Here is an 18,037-nt window from a genome sequence, read left to right on the forward strand (position 1 = left end):
AAACATAAATATCATAGTATGACTACATCTGACAACACATTATCACAGTATCGTTTAAAGAGGAAGGTTTGAGGCACACAATTAAGAAAAATTGAATAAGATGGATATAGCTACACTCAAAATCCAAATCAATGCATATCGTTTTCTGTACGAACAAGGATTACGCTTATTTCATATTGTAGCTGTCCTAAAATAGACCGATCCAATCTGGATAGGGTATCATCTCCTTAACACAGTGAATAGGCATGGCATCAAATGCAACTCAGTGGTTCATGCAAGCAGACTTCACTTCTTCGGGGCTTAGCAGCACAAGCCAGAGTGCAGAGCTAGTTCCTACTCGACATTTCTTTGTCTCCTCCACTGTTGTGTTCCAACTAATCATGGCTAGGCTGGGCATACACCACGGTGCAAGAGAAAATGCTGGGTGGAAATAATGCAGCAAAAGTCTGCTTGCAAAAGCCCCTCCCTGTGCTGGCTTCACTAAGCGCACACACATGCACTGTACAAACCAACTGTATTCCTTTATGAACTGCATCCACAGCCCTACATGACACACGCATATTCTGAATCAAAACAGATCATGTTCCCCGTAAGGTTCATCTATCACTGTACACAGAGGTGACACACAAGCCTCACGCTGCGGACCTGCCATACAGAGAGAGTCACAACGAAAGCTCTCGTTCCCAAGCAATACTAACAAGCCCCAGCATCTGTAGCAAGTCGTCACACATCAGCCCTGCAAAAAAATAAATAGATAACAGGGCACTTTGTGCCAGCCCTGAAAGAAACCACTGACCTGTGTCCACTGGCGTGTTCCGACTCCTCTGGCCCCCTTTCTTAACGTGACACTTGGGAGCAAAATCTAAATGAAGCACTTAGAATGAAGTGAAACATAATAAATGATAGGCTCCCATTTTGCTTTAGTCCACTGACTTGCTGCGACCCCAGTACTCTGAGGGCATGAGAACCTGGTGAGAGGGAGGGAGAGGGAGACACACAGAGACTTGTAAATTTCCCAGCCCTGACGGCCACTGCCGGTACCATATGCTTTATTGTTAAATGACAATATTTAACTCTCCCTCTCCCTTCCTTTATTGTTAAACGACAATAGGTGCCTCTCTTTAACTCTCCCTTCCCTCCTTCTCTCTCTTATTCACCCTAGCCACACAAAGACTCATTAGTTGCTGCCGGCTGAAAGGCTGGAGCCTGACTGGAGCAGAGGGAGGCAGCCTGTGAGATCACATGGGTGGTATGTCTGAGAGAGAGAGTCAGGCGTGCCTCTGCTCCTGCTGTCTGCAGATCATTTTACCAGCATGAGCCAGGGAGGGAAGAGAGAGAGAGAGAAAGAGAGAGAGAAAGAGAGAGAGAGATGCTGAAGAAGCGAGAATGATGAAGGGGAGGGGGAGGGGGAAGAGAGTTAGAGCGAGTGAGTGAGTGAGAGAATAAAGAGGAGAGTGAGGGGCAGGGAGAGGAAGAGAAAGATTTGATTTCAGGCACAGCACAATAACCCAGTCCGATGAATGGGCACAAGGCTTAAAACCGCAGGATAAAACATTGTGTGGTTCACAACATCGACATTAGAAGCAAAGTCTCCAAGTAGTGACAAATCCAGCATGAGAACATTCTTTGTGCTTATTTTAAAAGTATTCTATCCACAGAAAAAATGATGTATGCCTCAGACAAAAGGGAATTGCCACATACAAGCTAATTAAACTTAAGTTACCATCATAGGGATCACAGTGAATGCTACAGTATATGACCCACAGCCTGTATATCTATGAAATAGTTATCCCCATTGAAGTGATTACAGTACAACCACTTCCTATCCCAGGAAGTCCTGGTAATTGTAAGTGAGGCCATGGCCAGTGAAGTGAAAGAGGAATGATATCATTCTCACACTCAATTAAAGCACTGCACTTCCTCCAATAGCTTTGGCCTAATCTACTGCTTTACAGCCAGCAGGGAAATAGAATCAACGCTGGAGCAGTGCTGTATTAAGGAGCACGGCACAATCACTAACGTGGCTGATTGCAGACAAAGTTGCAACAAAGGTCATTAAAATCTACTTCATTACACGCACAAACACATTCTATTTACTCCTCTGCTGAGGAAATGTGTATTCCAAGATGAAGACATGTAACAAATTGTGCCAGTGCCTTATACACAGTGCATAATGTACATTAAATCCACCAGTGCATCAGTCAAATGCCGATGTTTAGTGAGCAGTTTGTGTGACGAGCATGTTTTTTGACAGTGTGACGGGATTACATTGTTTTATTGATGAACCATTAAAACCCAACTGCCATTCCTCCCAGGTAGTGGCAGTCTGCTGCTTCACATGTGTCCTCGCTGAACCTACTGAACTTTCCCTTGACAGAGATTCTGCTGCCCTCCTCCTACCCTCTCCTCTCCTCCTCCCAGAGGACTTATCTTCCACTCTGCTGTGACAAGTAGCCTAAATCAAGTCCTGGCACAGGATGAACTCACCAACCACAAACAGACCATTACAGTATCTACAGTGAGGCATGTCACCTTTACACTTTGACCTACGGCTCTTCGACATGAACCACGATGCTTGAGTCATATAGCTATTATACAGGGACTGAAGAGGACCTCTGTTGACAGGAGGCTACAGTTGATCCCTATGTTGATTAGTCCTCTATGCCAAAACAGTTCATAATTGAAACCAGACCCTGGTCACTGTGTTGCCTTGGGTCGGGTTTTCGAGCCTATTTGTTGATCCCTTTGTGTTACAGTAGATCCCTTTGTGTTAACTAGCATATGTTTTCTGTAACACATCCTTTATGAGACCATATTAGTCTGAAGGAGGTTTTTATACATTGTAAAAGCAGCGAGAAGTCATTCTGGCCTTTAAGAGACGTGGCTGCTTTGGTACAAGTGATTAACATACCAGCCACAGTGCACATTGTGAACAAGCCCAACGGCTATGCATATTGATAGCGATCTGTGAGCTGCTGAGCTCTCCAACACAAGATTAGAGTAAATCAACTCAAGCTGGACCAGATGTATCACAAGACATGCAAGTTTAATGTCATTCTTTCAGCATTGCTCTAATGCTTTAATAACAGTGGATACTTCAATGACAGTAGGTTAGGCATCGTGAGTTGGTGACTTGTCAAAATAAAAAAGACATTTATGAATGATAAATAGCACACAGCATAAAAATCTAGTGAGAATATACAGTGCATTCAGAAAGTATTCAGACCCCTTGACTTTTTCCACATTGTGTTACGTTACAGCCTTATTCTAAAATGGATTAAAACTAAATGTTTTCATCAATCTACACACAATACCCCATAATGAAAAGGTTTTTAGACATTTTTGTATGTATAAATAAAAAACGTATTTACATGATTATTCAGACCCTTTGCTATGAGACTCGAAATTGAGCTCGGGTGCATCCTGTTTCCATTGATCATCCTTGAGATGATTCTACAACTTGATTGGAGTCCACCTGTGGTAAATTCAATTGATTGGACATGATTTGGTAAGATCCCACAGTACATGTCAGAGCAAAAAACAAGCCACGAGGTCGAAAGGATTGTCCGTAGAGCTCCGAGACAGGATTATGTGGAGGCACAGATCAAGGGAAGGGTAACAAAACTGCAGCATTGAAGGTCCCCAAGAACAGAGGGGCCTCCATCATTCTTCAATGGAAGAAGTTTAGAACCACCAAGACTCTTCCTAGAGCTGGCGACCCGGCTGAACTGAGCAATCGGGGGAGAAGGGCCTTGGTCAGGTAGGTGACCAAGAACACGATGGTCACTCTGACAAAACTCCAGAGTTCCTCTGTGGAGATGGGAGAACCTTCCAGGAGGACAACCGTCTCTGTAGCACTCCACCAATCAGGCCTTAATGGTAGAGTGACCAGACATAAACCACTACTCAGTAAAAGGCACATGACAGCCCGTTTGGAGTTTGCCAAAAGGCACTTAAAGACTTTTAGACCATGAGAAACAAGATTATTTGGTCTGATGAAACCAAGATTGAACTCTTGGCCTGAATGCTAAGCATCACGCCTGGAGGAAACCTGGCACCATCCCTACGGTGGCGGCAGCATCATGCTGTGCGAATGTTTTTCAGCGGCAGGGACTGGGAGACTAGTCAGGATCGAGGGAAAGATGAACGGCGCAAGGTACAGAGAGATCGTTGATGAAGTCCTGAGCGCTCTGGACCAGGTTCTCAGACTGGGGCGAAGGTTCACCGTCCAACAGGACAATGACCATAAGCACAAACCCAGGACAATGCTGGAGTGGCTTGGGGACATGTCTCTGAATGTCCTTGAGTGACCCAGCCAGAGCCGGGTCTTGAAACCGATCGAACATCTCTGGAGAGACATGGTAATAGCTGTGCAGCGACACTCCCCATCCAACCTGAAAGTGCTTGAGAGGATCTGCAGAGAAGAATGGGAGAAACTCCCCAAATGCAGGTGTGCCAAGCTTGTAGCATCATACCCAAGAAGACTTGAAGCTATAATCGCTGCCAAAGGTGCTTCAACAAAGTACTGAGTAAAGGGTATGAATACTTATGTAAATGTAATATTTCAGCTTTTCTTTTTTTTAACCTTTTTTTGCATTGTCATTATGGGTTATTGTGTGTAGATTTATTAAATAGTTTTTTTCCCCCATCAATTTTGGAATAAGGTTGTAATGTAACAAAATGTCAAGGGGTCTGAATACTTTCCAAATGCACTGTACACTGAACAAAAATATAAATTCAACATGTAAAGTGTTGGTCCCATGTTTTGTGCACATTTTGTTTTGCATCCCTGTTAGTGAGCATTTCTCATTTGCCAAGATAAGATGTCTGTAATAAAGCCCATTCTGTGGGGAAAAACATATTCTTATTGGCTGGGCCTGGCTCCCCACTGGGTGGGCCTATGCCCTCCAAGGCCCAACTATGGCTACACCCCTGCACAGTCATGTCCAATCCATATATGAAGTCCTAATGACATTTATTTAAATTGACTGATTTCCTAATATGAAATGTAGCCCAGTCAATTCTTAGTTACTGTTGCATGTTGCGTTTATATTTTTATTCAGTATACTTTTACTCAGTACTATTTTCCCCTTACTTCTTCTGTAACTTAAATATCCATCATTTTCTAAATGGAATGCAGTACCTTATCTGTATTCTGTTGTATCCTTCTCTTATGGGTATCACATACTTTATGCAGCTACATTACATAAAAATGCAAAACATAAGCTAGAGAGATGGCATTTTGTTACAAACACTACCATTGCACCACGGCTATTGACCTATATTGTCTGATTTGCAAGAGGAGTTTTGATTTTGATGAAGCAAGTTTGTGACAGCAGGCATGAAAATAAACACAAAAAATATATTTTAATAATCTGTGCCCAAGCTGTGCTGTTGTATTGAGGTCATATGCTAATGACATGTCTGACCCAGAATGCTCAGTCAAGACATGATATTAGAAAATAGGAAATATAATTGAAGAAACATTTTGAAATAAATATATTTACTATATCTCATGCATTGGTGAATAACTAATAACTGTAACTGTCCTAGAGTCATATTTCCTCCATAAACACATACCTGTTGTTCATCATAAACACAGGGTCAAATAGGCATTTCTGTGTAATTATCTTAAATCTTGAAGCCGACATTGTGTGGATTGGCTGAGCTGTGACTGAGATTGTATCTGATTAATATGTGTTATCCTGCACATAGTTTTTAAAGCCTACATGCACATCTCCACCTTGAGTTTGTGCTTCTTGCTGATAGTTCTAAACTAATCAAGGGCTGAAGAAGCATTAGCAGGAGCCCATATTTCAGGTTTTACTCTATTGAAAATCATATGCACAGTCTCTCTAGATCCCTTGACAGTGTAGTAGTGGTGATGCTGTTGCATAGGTGATTTAAATATTGACTGGCTTTCATCAAGCTGCCCACTCAAGAAAAAGCTTCAAATTGGTTCAGGTTATCAGTCAACCTACCAGGCTAGTTACAAACAGCACAGGAATTAAATCATCAACATGTATGTGTCACACCCTGACCTCAGAGAGACGTTTTATTTCTCTACTTGGTAAGGTCAGGGTGTGATGTGGGGTGGGCATTCTATGTTTTGTATTTCGCCGAGTGTGGTTCCCAATCCGAGGCAGCTGTCTATCGTTGTCTCTGATTGGGAATCATACTTAGGTAGCCTTTTTCCCCACCTATGTTGTGGGATCTTGTTTTTGTACAGCTCTTGTAGCCTACGGAACGGTACGTTCGTTTTGGTTTTACTTTGTTATTTTGTTGCTGGTTCTCATTGAAATAAATATGATGACAACAAATTACGCTGCGCCTTGGTCCCCTTCAAACAACGCACGTTACAGTATCGATCAAATCTTTACTAATGCTGCAGAAATTTTCTTTAAAGCAGTATCCGAAATCCATCGGATGTAGTGATCACAATATAGTAGCCATATCTATGAAAACCAAAGTTCCAAAGGCTGGACCTAATATAGTGTATAAGAGGTCATACAATAAGTTTTGTAGTGATTCCTATGTTGTTGATGTAAATAATATGTTGGGGTCTGTGGTGTGTAATGAGTAGCAACCAGACGCTGCACTTCTATGAAATTGCTTATTCCAGTTACACTTAAGAAAATGACTGTAAAAATGGTTAAATCCCTGTGGATTGGTGAGGAATTTAAAAGATGGTATGTTTGAGAGGGATGAGGCAAAAGGAATGGCAAATAAGTCTGGCTGCACAACTGATTTGCAAGTGTACTTAAAATTGAGAATTCATGTGACTAAACTAAATAAAAAGAGAAGAAACTATCCTACGAAACAAAGATAAATGATAGCAAATGATAGTAAAAAGATTTGGAGCACCTTAAATGGATTTTTGGGCAAACTGACTCTATCATTCATTGAATCAGATGGCTCATTCATCACAAAACCCACTAATATTGCAAATCACTTGAATGATTTTTTCATTGGCAAGATTAGCAAACTTAGTCATGACATACCAGCAACAAACGCTGACACTACACATCCAAGTATAAATGAACAAATTATGAAAGACAAGCATTGTAATTTTGAATTCCGTAAAGTGAGTGTGGAAGGAGATGAAAAACGTATTGCTGTCTAACAGCAATGACAAGCCACCAGGGTCTGACAACTGGGAATATTACTGAGGATATTAGTGGACGATATTGCCACCCCAAATTTGTCATATCTTTAATCTAAGCCTACTAGAAAGTGTGTACCCTCAGGACTGGAGGGAAGCAAAAGTAATTCCGCTACCCAAGAATAGTAAAGCCCCTTTACCGGCTCAAATAGTCGACCAATCAGCCTGTTACCAACCCTTAGTAAACTTTTGGGAAAAACTGTGTTTGACCAGATACAATGCTATTTTACTGTAAAATAAATTGACAACAAACTTTCAGCACGCTTATAGGGAAGAACATTCAACAAGCACGGCACTTACACTAATGACCAACGATTGGCTGAGAGAAATTGTTGATAAAAAGATTGTTAGACTTCAATGCGGCTGTTGACATTATCAATCACAATCTGCTGATGAAAAACATATGTGTTGTGGCTTTACACCCCCTGCTATATTGTGGATAAAGAGTTACCTGTCTAACAGAACACAGAGGGTGTTCTTTAATGGAAGCATCTCCAACATAATCCAGGTAGAATCAGGAATTCCTCAGGGCAGCTGTCTAGGCCTCTTACTTTTTAAAATATTTACTAATGACATGCCAATGGCCTTGAGTAAAGCCAGTGTGTCTATGTATGTGGATGACTCATCACTATAATCCCTGCAAAACTTAACAAAGAGCTGTAGTTAGTTTCAGAATGGGTGGCAAGGAATAAGTTAGTCCTACATATTTCAAAAACTAAAAGCATTGTATTTGGGACAAATCATTCACTAAACCCTAAACCTCAACTAAAACTTGCAATAAATAACGTGGATATTGAGCAAATTGAGGTGACTAAACTGCTTGGAGTAGCCCTGGATTGTAAACTGTCATGGTCCAAACATGTTGATACAACAGTAGCTAACAAGCGGTGCTCTGACTTTTTAACAACACTATCAACAAGGCAAGTCCTACAGGTACTAGTTTTGTCGCAACTGGACTACTGTTCAGTCGTGTGGTCAGGTGCCACAAAGAGGGACCTCTGGAAAATTACAATTGGTTCAGAACAGGGCAGCACGGCTGGCCCTTAAACGTACACAGGGGGCTAACATTAATAACGTGCATGTCAATCACTCATGGCTCAAAGTGGAGGAGAAATTGACTTCATCACTACTTGTTTTTGTAAGTGTTGACATGCTGAATGCCCCGAGGTGCCTGTTTAAACTACTAGCACACAGCTCAGACACCCATGCATACCCCACAAGACATGCCACCAGAGGTCTCTTCACAATCATCAAGTTAAGAACAGACTGTGAGGCGCACAGTACTACAAAGAGCCATGGCTACATAACTCTATTCCACATCAGGTAACTGATGTAAGTAGTAGAATCAGATTTTAAAACAGATAAAAATACACGTTATGGAACAGCAGGGACTGTGAAGAGAAACACACAGGCACAGACACACAAACATACACGGATAAGACATGCACTCTACACACACCTACACATGGATTTTGTATTGTAGATATTGGATCGTAGAGTAGTGGCCTGAGAGAACGCAATTGATGTGTTGTGTAAAGTAATGTCATGTAACATTTTAAATGGTATATAACTGGCTTAATGTTGCTGGACCCCAGGAAGAGTAGCTGCTAACTTGGCAGCAGCTAATGGGGATCCCTAATAAATACAAATACAATACAATACAATAGGAGCAACCTGGTCTCAGAGCATTTTGTATTATTCTGTACATAAATCCGTGACACTCAATTTAGTATGATATGTTACGTTGGGTATGGCTACAAGACAGATGGTTATGTAAGGTAAAAACGAAAGGAAGGTGGTTGGTTGGGGTGGATGGGTAGACGTATAACGCAAATGTCTAACAGCCCAAAAGGTTGCAAGTTTGAATCTCATCACAGATAATGGTTATCATTTTAGCTAATTAGCAAATTTTCAACTACTTGCTACTTTGCAACTACTTAGCATGTTAGCTAACCCTTCCCCTAGCCTTAACCATTTACCCTAACTACTAAACTTAACACTAACCCCTAGCCTCGCTAATGTTAGTGAGCTAGCTAACGTTAGCCACCTAGCTAGAATTCGTAACATATACGTTTAGCAAATTCAAAACATATTGTACGTTTAGCAAATTTGTAACATATAATACAAATTGTAATGCTAAACATATCATGTGAAATGGGTGATGGACATCCACAAATGAATACATACCATACGAAACTCAACATGCCTCGGATTTACGTACAGAATAATATGAAATGCTCTGAGACCAGGTTGATAATGGACATTGGTGCAGGGAGTGGGCAATGTATTTCTGATATTGTGAAGCTAGAGACAAGGGAACCGACTATAGACACCACAGCCTACATTCCAAATGACACCCTATTCCCTACATAGTGCACTACTTTTTATGAGGGCTCATAGGAAATAGGGTGTAATTTGGGACATTTTCCTGTCGCTCTCTCTCTCTCTCTGAAGCCTGGGGAGAGGACCTCGCCAGTCTCAGCTAACACTCAATATGGCGTCTCATTCCAAAGTGCTAGTGTTTTAATTGTCATCATACAGCACTGTGCAAACATCCACGCAACCCAGATGGCTAGGCTGATTTTTGTCTAGTGGGAGATTCAGCTATATGCCAATAGGCAGACTGTCTGGGCGACTAGGGCCATTAAAGCCATACAATGAGATTGCACAGTGAAGAAGAAGAACCCTAAACCACTAAAGATCTTCTGCCATGTTAGCAGTCCGAGGTTGGGCTTAACCTCATAAATCACTGGTGTGAGGCACGGCCATAAACAGCAACCTTTAGAGGCAGGCAGGGTCTCAGCTGGGCTCCCTGAGGAGAAGCTGTGGCCTGGATGATTATAGATCTACAGATGATGTCGATGGAGGATTCCTGCAACCGATGGCGGAGGGAACATAAACACAACGTTGATGGATTTCACATTCAATGGCACTGTTTAAAAATAAATTATACATGAAAAGGCCACAGAGGAATATGTTTGGTGAGGGGGTCAGAGGGGACTCGCTCTCTCTCTCTCTCATAATCATGGGTTCAGGAATAACAGAATGCTCAAGGCAATTTTGTCAAAATTGAGTTATTGACATAGCCTTGTTCTGTTCAATTTTCTCCTCTATATAGTAATCTAAATACCCAAATTCATGTTGTTAAATTCAAAAGAATACAAAATAGAAAAATTGTTGACACCATTCAAATCAATGAGGGTTCGGAACTTTAAAGCCAATTATCTCAGAATCATCTTTTGCAGATAGAACCTTAGAGTCCCAAGCTTCCCAAGCTTTCGGTATATCAATCCGCACACAAAATCGAATGACATGCATTTGCATACTTAACTATGAAATAATTAAATATGGTGGAGAGGGCATATTTATATTCAAACACTCAACGTTTCTGAGGCACCAATAACACAATAATATAATCTACATCTTACTCATCCATGATCAGATCATGGTCAAATTAAATTGAGAGGAGAACAAAGAGTCCAAGAGAATTGGAAAGTCACATGCACAAGGAACCATACACCAATTAAACACAAAGGAATCCATTTAAGGAAATGTAGCACATCTACAGACTTATGCAAATCAGACTTTCGAAATGCGCTCTGTACATTTGTTAACTTGCAGCTGCCTGAGGCTGTAGACTGCTCCACACACATGAAAGGAAAGGAGGGAGTCAGACCAGCCCACTGCTGTACACGGAGGGAGCTTGCCTGCCTGCTGCAGCTAGCACAGGGACCATTGATCTATCTCCCCCTCCTCACAGAACAATAGAGGAAACGCCAGCGCCAGCTTTTATCAATGCAGGTCCAGGGATAAGTGAGATAGAGGCTAATGCCAAGCATTAGGATGTTTAGGGTGATATTATATCAAACTGGGCTGCTCTGTTCCATTTCATAACATCGATAATGCATCGACATACAACTCCAAATAAGATTAGTTCAGAGTTGCTAAGGGGGATGTTGTCATTACAATTCAATGATGGGTAAATAAAATAACATTATGTTGTATGCACCCAATATGGTTGGTTATTGTTTGGTTATTGTTTGGTTATTTTCAAAGGCAATTTGTGTATAAAAAAAAGCAGGTCATTTTATTATTTACATTTCCTCTTTTAAACATACATTTATAAAATGTTACAGTATTACTAAAAGGCAAAAGCTGATACTTTTGTGTTGATTTGATGCTTGCAAGAAGCAGCACATGAATTCATCTGACATTAGTCCTGCAACATACACTGAGTATAGAAAACATTAAGAACACCTGCTTTTTCCATGACAGGTGAATCCAGGTGAAAGCTATGATCCCTCATTAAATGTCACTTGTTAAATCCACTCCAATCAGTGTAGATGAAGGGGAAGAAACAGGTTAAAGAAGGATTTTTAAGCATTGAGACAATTGAGACAGGAATTGTGTATGTGTGCCATTCAGAGGGTGAATGGGCAAGACAAAATATTGAAGTGCCAGGCGCATCGGTTTGTGTCAAGAACTGCAACGCTGCTGGGTTTTTCACAATCAAACAATTTCCTGCATGTATCAAGAATGGTCCACCACCCAAAGGACAGTTGGGAAGCATTGGAGTCAACATTGGGGGGGGGGGGGGGGGGGGGGGGGACGACTCAATATTAGGAAGGTGTTCACTGTATATCAATCCCTTTTGTCTGCCATAATTAGTCAACCGAATGATGCAAAAACAGCTAAACTTGTTGGTGTAATTCCAGTCATGCACTGTGGAGGCATAATCGGGTACTTTCACCCTAGTTGTCAATCACAATCCTCAGCCAAATTATTCATAAAAGCATATTTTATTTATGGATGCATTTTCCCAAGCTACCTAAAAGTTTGCATAAGCACTAGCTCTGGCAGAGAGAGAACTGCCAAGGCACCTCACAGAGACATAGATGCTTTCATCTCTCATACAAGCAGAGGGAGCCAAGGTGGTGTTGGTCCATGTTAGGCAGACATTCTTATGATTTATATATAGTATTATCTGTTGAGATCTTCAAGCATTTTCACATGCAAAACATTAGCTCTGTTATTTGGGAAAATTCATGAAGCAGGTTATACTGTAGCTGTAGGTGGACAGTGCAAATCTAATTGTATTCATCTGAAATGAGAGAGCAAGAAATAAAGATTTCAACTTGAAGATGTATTTTATTTGTACTATGATTAATCTAAATAGAGCAAATGAAAACATATCGCCTTTTTAGGCTAAAAACGATATGCAGCTCTCACATTTCGGAGGCTAAATTTAGCCTAATTAACTAACTTCATCCTAACGGATACGGACTCCCGCAAGCCGTCTCGGAGATAGAAATAGAGTCATCACCACCAGACAAACTCAGTTATCCATATACAAAACATCATCATTTTACTCACATGATTTTCTTCGTCACTAGAATATCTACTGTAAATGAAAATCGAATACAGTCCATGAATGCAAAAATTTGATCATATAGTTATACTCACATAAATATAATGATTGTTTTAATTATGTGGTTACATTAAATCAACCCTTGGTGATTCACACATTTACTGTAAAAAAAGATATATTAATTTGACAGTATTACATTATTTCTGACTAATGATCTGACAAAATAAAAACATATACCACAATGGTAGTCAATTTACCAAAGAGTTTTTCGCCACATTAAAACTGGTTGCCATAGTGATGGCAGGCATAATGAGCAGATTAACTGCATGCTGGAAATCATTTGTTGAGAATTTATTCAGAGAAATGTGACATCCCCAAACTCGTAGGAATAGGAAAAGGGGTGCTCTTAATTTTCCATGGAATCAAAACAAATTGAGAAAAATTCACTTCCAAACGAAAACAAGTCTTGATAAGTATGCAGGCCCATTACCAATGAGAGTACATCAAATGAGATAGCATAATTATGGTTATAGGTTAAAGTTGGCATAATTATGGTAATGTATCTATCACATTCAGAGTTACTAACAGTAGTAAAATGCAGGATTTCCAGGGCAATATGTTTATGTGGGCTGGGCTCCAGCAACTAACTGTTAATGTCAGATCCTAGTCATTTATTTCCAGTGACACAAAATAAACTACAAGACATAGATAGACTGGGACAGTAACCGAAAGGTTGCTGGATCAAATCCCTGAGCTGACAAGGTAAAAATCTGTCGTTCTGCCCCTGAGCAAGCCAGTTAACCCACTGTTCCCGGGCGCCGAAGACGTGGATGTCGATTAAGGCAGCCCCCCCCCCCCCCTCCCCGCACCTCTCTGATTCAGAGGGGTTGGGTTAAATGCGGAAGACACATTTCAGTTGAATACATTCAGTTGGACAACTGACTAGGTAGCCCCCTTTCCCTTTCCTTATAAATAGAACCATCACTTTAAGCTCATCTAAATCAAATGGAGGGGGGAAAACAATTTCAAGTCAATCTATAATAAGCAGGAGAGAGAAAGCACTTTCCACATTGGTGTCATGGCAACATCTCATGGGAGCCAGCCAAACCCTGAACAACCTCGCTAGCCTGCACAGAGCCAGACCAAAGACCCTCAAGGACTCGTCACATCATAGACATTAAGATTAGAAACCAACATTCCTTCTGAGAGTGAGACAATTATTCTGTTTATATGAGTTGATATTTGTGCTGTTTGACTTCATTCAATACTGGAATACATGTTAAGTCGATAAAATGGATTGACATGGTCTTCCATTTGCAAGAGGGGTGTTACATTTAGATGAGACATTAAAGCATTCAGGTGAGAAAGAAAATAAGAATATCATAAAATCATTGTTTCTCCAAGATAGATTTTTAAAAAATAATGTAATTGTTTTTTTTGTGATTTTGTTCCCTGAACAATAAACAGACAATGTCCTGTTCAGCCTACAGACATGCTTCCTACAGGGCAGAACATTCCAACTGATAAACAAGATGTGAACCGGTGATCTAAAGCACAAGCTACTCCCTACCCAAAACAATCTTCTACCTTGACCTTTTTGCCCGTTTTACAAGTCCCTATGAATGGAGCTGCAGGTCAACTTTAAAGCCAAGCATGAATCCCTGTCATTTCCACATAAAAGGATGCCAAATTGATTTGGCGCTGAATGTGAACCTCCGTATGAAGACTACTCACCCGCGCAGGAGTCATGCAGGGAGATTCTACTCTGTACGGTTATCTTTAAAAGCCGTGCCACCTTCCCTGTGAATCTTTAAAGGACCCCATTCAATGTGACAGAGCCCAAGCCATCTGTGCTACAATATGTAATAGCAACACATGGCAGATTCAATGTACCAGATTAATGATCCAGCCTAGCACCCAGTAAATACATTTAGTGAATGTTTCAATGTCCCCTAACTATGTCACGTGTACTAATTCAATTATATTGCTGACCGATTGGATATACCAACAGATGGATCAGGGAGGACAAAATTCACAGCCAAGGTAAGAGAAGGAGCTCCACTCTTGCCTCACAGATATCAATCTCTTTGCTGGAATGTGTGTGTGTGTGTGTGTGCTGCACATTGCTGTCTCAGTGGCTCCTTCCTGTTTGACAAAAGAGGATGGTTGAGGGACAACAAAGAGGGTAGTGCTGGATAATGAGGCACGTTGCCATATTCAAACCCAGTTCACTGCTTTACTGGCACAGTGTGCCTTCCCAGCTGCTGCCAATGCTGACATCCAATTACATGACCTTTGCCATCTAACCCATTTTGATAAGGCATTGAATAATCAGGCTGGCAATTATACCTCAAATCTAATGCTATTTTTCTTTTTTTTTAAACAACTAATTGACCGACGTCGATTAAAATATTGAAATTCTATTTTGCTTTTTTTCTGAGCTCAATGCACAGTTTCTCTAGAGATGAATCAGATCAAGCCTGAACAAGGCGATTTATGAGTTATAGTTTCCAACAGGCCAATATTCTACACAGTATAGTGCAGAAAACGTGGTAATTGACTACAATGCCCATAATCCATTGCATTCCTACTTGTCCGGTCTGTGTGGCAACGGAGAGAAGAGAGAAGAATGTGAGATTGAGAGCGATAGAGAGCAATTGCTTCGCGAGGTAACTCTACCTGAAAATACATGATCTAAGTGATTGATAGTTGGTATTCAGCAGTCATAAAAGTATACCTCATTTACTTTGAAGAACTACAAACATTTTGATTTTGTCAGCATAGGTAGCAGCTCTATAGAGACGAGATGATGACCTGGAATGAAATAATAGTATAAAAGTCATAAAATAAAACGAATACACAACAACTGAAATATTTTAGTAAAGTAATGTAAATAAATGATGGTTAATAAGCCAAAAAAAGTATCAAAACTGACATTTAAAAAATATATATAATTTTTTAATAACGTAACCGAAACTGAACCGACCGCAAAAAGCGCAGATTTTTTTGTCTTTTAAAATGGCACTCATCATACTGACGTATACTACTGCTTGGTAAAGCCTGTATTGTGTCTGTTGAAGAAAATAAAGGCACATTCACCATCAAGGACTACCTTTTCAGCCTATTATCAACAAGGCCCTATAATGTAAGCCACTGGGTGTTTCCCCGCATCAAAATCCATTGGGAAATTATTTCATGTACTGTAGATTGACACATCGCAGCATGTATTGAGTACCTAATGTCTTATTATAATCTCATAATGATCATGACTGAATAACAGCCAACATGCACATGTCATAGATGTTACAATGTGTTTTGTATTCATTTAATATACCAGAAGCTGTGCCTTGTCTAACAATTCCTGACTACTGTATCGTTGTTTCTACTTCATAACCAGTCACTGTTGAGTAGACACTGTAACACAGTTCTCTCTCTGAATATCAAGATCAAATCTTAAGATAGCTTGTTGAGATATTTTGTAGCAAAACTGCAACAGCTGTGCAAAGCTTTTAATTGATTCTCAGAGCCAACGAATTCTACCAAAGGCAGGTGGCATCACATTTCTGCATTCCACTGAAACACATGACATGTTAGGCAGTATAAATGAGAGATACAATATAGTTAGCTAGTCTTACCTTAAATAAAAGATGTAGGTATGCTGTAGCAAATTGTCTCTATTCTGTGGAAGAAAATAAATGAATTTAGATGTAAATGAGCCTAGAGTCAACTATTATTTCCAGAGGCAGTGCCACATAAACATCAGGTTGAAAGTGACTATAAACTATAACCACCAATGAACTCAAGGTGATACAGGTAACAGAGAATACGGTGCTTTACATCTTTTTTTCACTGGGAAGGTCTGTAAAGATTGACCCGTTGAAAATTATGTGTTTTTCATTATTCCTTTGAATAATAGTCACAGCAACGTTAAAAATAACTACTGTAAATGAATAAATTGCTCAGTTAAAAATGGAAAATGTATCCTGTCATGCCAGCAAGCTCTGTTATAGGAAAAAATATGCTGAAAATGTGTGTTGATTAAAATCATGGTAGTAGCCGATTGGCAGTGCTCTTTCTGCACTCACCCTCTCAGTAAGAGAGAGAGAGGGAGTAGAGTGTGCACTATGCCTGACACAGATACATGTTCTCCAGGAGGACTCTGCAAAGAGCCAGCCTCTCCCTCTCCCAAATCTCACTGCTCTGCATGGGAGCATTTTAGCTACTTAGGTTCACATGTGTATGTACAGATATTAATAACACACACAGGCATGCACGCACGCACGCGCGCGCACACACTACACACACACACACACACACACACACACACACACGATATTCAATTATATGCCCCGATATATACACAGATTATACTGTCAATGAAAACTGTAACCAAACACATGATTTAACTCTATGCCAGATTGATAAGGATAATGAGGTTCAAGTTGCGGCACTTACCATTCATTTCATGTTTCAGCCGTTGCAACGCCTGCTTGTTCAATGACGTCCCTCTCTCTGAGTAGCCTAATTAAGCATCTAAATTATACGTTTTTTTTTTTTTTTGAGAATGTCATTCACTCCATTCATAAAAAAAGCTTTTTTAGGCGCACACTATTTAAGATTTGCCTACCTGGCACAGTCGTGTCACATCCACAGTGCACATTCATAGGCAGTTCTTCCGGTTTCTCTTGGAACAATGGTGCAGCATCGGTCTGACAGACACATCAGCAACGTGACTTCCCTTAACCAATCATTTCACATGGTTTAAGGAATCTGGAATCGTTTTCTCAAACCTTTGTACACGGTTTTGCCTACTTTAGGCAAAGCTGGGAAGACAATGTGCATCAATGCTAGCAACTATAGCCAATGGCAATATGGCGTTTATACACTCAACTTGGATACAATTGTATATTTTATAGTCAACGGTGTCGAACTTGGCGTATGCATAATAATCACATGGTGTTGTTCTCCTACCACATTTAATTTCAATGTAAAGTATTCATAAATAACCTATGAATATAGTCACTACCATCTTCTCTGTTTTAATGCTCAATGTATTATGTTATTGACAAAACATTGTAGGGGAGTGGGGTACAATTAGCTATTTGTTACATTCAGCATCACTCTGTCAAGGGAAATGTAGTATTCTTTCTAACAAAGATATGTGTATATTTCAGGATGTTGCATATCCCTGAAATAATGCAAACATTACAGGTTTGGGGAAAAAAAGTGGTATCTTGGCACAATTTACCCCGGTATGGGGTAAATTTAGCCACGGGACAGGGTAAGTTAAGCCACCTACAAATTTATGTACTTAATGAAATATTACCACTACCTTTTTAAAACCATGTCTATCTTTATTTCCCAAACTCAATTCAACACAACCCCAATCGCGTTTTGTCTTTTAATAATTTTAAGCATCTTTTAAATCTGCATTATGTAACCTTTGGGGTGACCCAACCAAATTAAAATAGAAATGTGAGTTATAGATCTGTCATTCCCATTGAAAG

The 18,037-nt window shown here is 40.2% G+C and overlaps 1 protein-coding gene across 2 annotated transcripts in view; it reads right to left on the reverse strand.

Annotated features, from left to right (window-relative positions):
• The window catches only part of LOC115108654 (cysteine/serine-rich nuclear protein 3-like), a 32,969-nt gene extending 15,768 nt beyond the window's left edge, over positions 1 to 17,201 (reverse strand). Inside the window, exons 1-2 of one of the 2 annotated variants that reach the window (XM_029633237.2) lie at positions 16,986 to 17,201; positions 16,166 to 16,209 (exon numbers count right to left, since the gene is read on the reverse strand). The gene's annotated coding sequence lies outside the window, so the exon portion shown is untranslated. Of the gene's footprint in view, positions 1 to 796; positions 1,214 to 16,165; positions 16,210 to 16,985 lie in introns of those variants that run through there. The other variant, XM_029633245.2, reaches the window with a different exon arrangement.
• Positions 17,202 to 18,037: the final 836 nt, after the last annotated feature.

The sequence above is a fragment of the Oncorhynchus nerka genome, linkage group LG3, assembly GCF_034236695.1.
Source record: "Oncorhynchus nerka isolate Pitt River linkage group LG3, Oner_Uvic_2.0, whole genome shotgun sequence".
In the NCBI taxonomy this organism is placed as follows: Eukaryota; Metazoa; Chordata; class Actinopteri; order Salmoniformes; family Salmonidae; genus Oncorhynchus; species Oncorhynchus nerka.